Source organism: Myotis lucifugus, unplaced genomic scaffold, assembly GCF_000147115.1.
Source record: "Myotis lucifugus unplaced genomic scaffold, Myoluc2.0 scaffold_19, whole genome shotgun sequence".
Classification (NCBI taxonomy): domain Eukaryota; kingdom Metazoa; phylum Chordata; class Mammalia; order Chiroptera; family Vespertilionidae; genus Myotis; species Myotis lucifugus.
The window spans coordinates 5,675,804-5,680,240 of NW_005871067.1; positions in this window are offsets into that span (position 1 = coordinate 5,675,804).

Genomic DNA, 4,437 nt, shown 5'->3' on the forward strand with positions numbered 1-4,437 from the left:
ATTTCTTCACTGATACTGCTCCCGGGGTAATGGAAACTAAAGAGAAAATCAAAAAATGGGACTACATCAAAATAAAAAGCTTTTGCACAGCAAAGGAAATCATCAACAAAACAACAAGAAAGCCCACTACATGGGAGAACATATTTGATAATTTATCACTGATAAGGGTTTAATATCCAACATTTACAGGGAACTCATACAACTTAACAAAAGGAAGATAAACAATCCAATCAAAAAATGGGCAATGGACCTAAATAGACACTTTTCAAAAGAGGACATACAGAAGGCCGAAAGACATATGAAAACATGCTCAAAGTCACTAATTATACGAGAGATGCAAATCAAAATGACAATGCGGTATCATCTCACACCAGTCAGAATGGCTATCATCAACAAATCAACAAACAACAAGTGTTGGAGAGGATGTGGAGAAAAAGGAACACTTTTGCAGTGCTGGTGGGAATGCAGACTGGTGCAGCCACTGTGGAGAACAGTATGGAGTTTCCTCAAAAAACTAAAAATGGAACTCCCATTTGACCCAGTGATCCCACTTCCAGGAATGTATCCCAAGAAGCTAGAAACACCAATTAGAAAGGATATGTGCACCCCTATGTTCATAGCAGCACAATTCATCATAGCTAAGATTTGGAAACAGCCTAAGTGCCCATCAGCAAATGAGTGGATTAAAAAACTGTGGTACATCTACACAATGGAATACTACGCTGCGGTAAAAAAGAAGGAATTCTTGCCATTTGCAACAGCATGGATGGAACCGGAGCGCATTATGCTAAGTGAAATAAGCCAGTCAGAGAAAGATAAATACCACATGATCTCACTCATTTGTGGCATATAATGAACAACATAGACTGATGAACAGGGACAGATCCAGAGACAGAGAAGCAGCTATCAGACTGTCAAACCTCAGAGGGAAATTAGGGGAGGGTGGGGGTAAGGGGGAGAGATCAACCAAAGGATTTGTATGCATTCATATAAGCCCAACCAATGGACACAGACAACAGGGGGATGAGAGCATGAGTTGGGGCGGGGGTTGTGGGTTAATAGGGGGATGAGGACACATATGTAATATCTTAACCAATAAAGAAATTAAAGAAAAAAAAGGTTAATTCAACCTTTCCAATAGAGGTTATGCAACTCAGTAAATGGTTTTGACAAACTAAAGAAAAAATTTCTGATTCTGTTGATTACTCTATCTATAATGCTATAGCTTTAGAGTTTGTATCTACATGGTACTTTTAATCCAAGGATCTTAGTGCGTTTTATAGGCATTCTTCTCATCATGTTTTTTTTTTAGTCCTCTTCCAAGGAATGAGGATATTTTTTTCCATTGATTTTTAGAGAGTGGAAGGGATGGGGAAGAGGGAGAGAAAGAGAGGGAGAGAAAGAGGAGAGAAACAGCGATGTGAGAGAGACACATTAATTGGTTGCCTCCTACATATGCCCCAGTTGGGGCCGGGGATTGAACCTACAACCTAGGTTTGTGCCCTTGAGCAGAATCAAACCTGTGGCCCTTTGGTGTGAGGACTCGCGCTCTAACCATTGAGCACACTGGCCGGGGCTGGTTCTTTTTTAGTTCAGGAATAGCATATTCATAATTAAAAGTCACATCCTGGTAATAAGAACTAATATTTCTGTAGACTTTGTTGCAGTTCACACTAAGTGGTACAAGAAGAATATATTTGTTATTAGTATCAGAGCTTTAGCCCTGACTGGTTTGGCTCAGTGGATAGAGTGTTGGCCTGCGGACTCAAAGGTCCCAGGTTCGATTCTGCTCCGGGGCATGTACCTTGGTTGCGGGCACATCCCCAGTAGGGGGCGTGCAGGAGGCAGCTGATTGATGTTTCTTTCTCATAGATGTTTCTAGCTCTCTATCCCTCTCTCTTCCTCTCTGTAAAAAATCAATAAAATATATTAAAAAAATATCAGAGCTTTAAATCTAATGGAGAGGGACTGGCATTCAAATCTTTAAGTATTATTAACAGATAGAGGTATTATATACATTTAATAACTGGATTTTGAAAGGCTGGTCCCAGACATGAAGTTAAAATCAATACTCCAATTGTTTTACTTTAAAAAAATATGTTTTTATTTATTTCAGAGAGGATAGGAGAGGAAGAGAGAGATATAAACATCAATGATGAGAAAGAATCATTGATCAGCTGCCTCCTGCACAGCCCCTACTAGGGATCAAGCCCGAAACCCAGGCATGTACCCCAACCTGGAATTGAACCATGACCTCCTGGTTCAAGGTCAGCGCTCAACCACTGAGCTATACCGTCGAGCTGTTTTACTTTTTTTGTGATTAACTTCATAAATGGCATTATTTAGACTTTCTCTGATAATAGGCTTTATTTTAGAGGTTGAAAACAGTAGTGAAAACACTGTTTTTGAAATTGTAGAACTGCTTTTTATATTGAATCATAATTTGTATGTACAACTCCCTATTTTTTGCATTTTTCTCTGGGCATGTCTAAATAAATAAAATCAAATGTTTGAGTAAAACTCTAGATCAGCATTTTCACCAGAAGGGAAGGGAAATAATATCAATAAGTCTGAGATGGGTCCCAACAACTATATTTTTATGTCATTCCCCATGCAATCCTGAGGCATAGGCAGAACCAAGCCTGGGTTTTCCTTTGATAGTAAAAATACTCTGTGTAATATTGACTTTAACACAAAATAGGAATGATGAAACATTGTTTTGCCAAAACAGGTTTGTACTTTTTCCATTTGTTTAGATGGTCAGCATCAAACCTCAGTCTGACATTTTAAATGCTTACAATACTATTTTTACATGTCTGAGATCAAGGCTCTGTCAATAATTCTAGATATATCTAAACCACTGCTTTATTTTTTTTAATCACTCTTAGGGGGCATTTGGATGAGATGACCACAACGTTTCGTTCCAGTTATATGATTCTATCTTCTGGCTCTGATGTACCTGAGTGCACTAGACAGGTTTAAATGTCTAGGCCTGGATGAATTATATCTCAAGATACTATAAGAATTCACTCATCTAATAGCAGAGCCTGTTGGATGGTATTTAAGAAACTTTTCCATGATACTAAACAATCTTCTGCTACACTAAAAATTAATGGTTTATGTATATCAGTGTGGGGCTGAATTAGTCTTTTAACTGATCTGTATTAATGAACATTTAAGTTATTTCTAATTTTTCTTCCCTTTTTCTGGTGTCTTTCTTTTTCTTTAGTGGGTGTTATGGTTAATTTTTTTCTTCAATGGGTGTTATAGGTGTATGTGCTAGATATTTGATCAAACATTATTGTGGGTGTTTCTGTGAGGGTGGTTTTGGATGAGGTTAACATTTATATTACTAGACTGAGCAAAGCAGATGGCCCTCCAGGATGAGGGTGAGCCTCATCCAATCAGTTGAAGGCTTGAATAGAACAAAAGGCTGACTCTGACTCTGCCCTGAGTAGGAAAGAATTTTCCACCTGATGATCTTCCAAATAGGACATTGGCTCTTCCTGGTTCCATAGCAGCTTCTGGGGCATCAGCTGTGCAGATTTTGACTTGCCAACCTCCATAATGACATGGGCTAATTCTCTATAAAAAGTCCCTTTATATATATATGTATGTGTATATATACACTGAGTGGCCAGATTATTATGACCACCTGACGTTTGTAGGCAGGTTAGCCGTACACTGCATCATATGGGATATAGAAACCAAAGGCCTGTTCGAACACCTTTGCTGTCTGCAGTTACCAAGATAAAACGTCTCCAATTTGCACATGAACACAAGGATTGGACAGTCGAGCATTGGAAAAAAGTCATGTGGTCTGATGAATCACATTTCCAGTTGCATCATGCAGATGGCAGAGTGAGAATTTGGCGGAAACAGCATGAGAGCATGCACCCCACATGCATGAGTACAACCCTTCAAGCTGGTGGGGGCAGTGTTATGGTTTGGGGCATGTTTTCCTGGCATGATTTGGGCCCTTTAATTCATGTGGAACAACGTCTGAATAGCACAACATACCTAAGTATTGTTGCTGATCAAGTTCAGCCTATCATGTTGATGGCATATCCCAATGGAGATGGGTTCTTCCAACAAGACAATGCACCATGCCACGGTGCTCGTATTGTGCAGGAGTGGTTTCAAGAACATGAGGGAGACTTTACTTTGCTTGGGTGGCCCTCACAATAACCAGATCCCAATTCAATTGAGCATTTGTGGGACGAAGTTAAAAGAGCCATCAGGCAGCTGGTTCCACAACCATCAAATCTCACAGAACTGGACAGTGCTATTCATCAGGCATGGTGTCAGATTCCTCGCATCACCTTTCAACATCTCGTGGAGTCAATGCCAAGAAGAATCGCCGCAGTATTGAAGGCAAAAGGTGGCCCAACAAAGTACTGATGGGGTGGTTATAATAATCTGGCCACTCAGTGTATG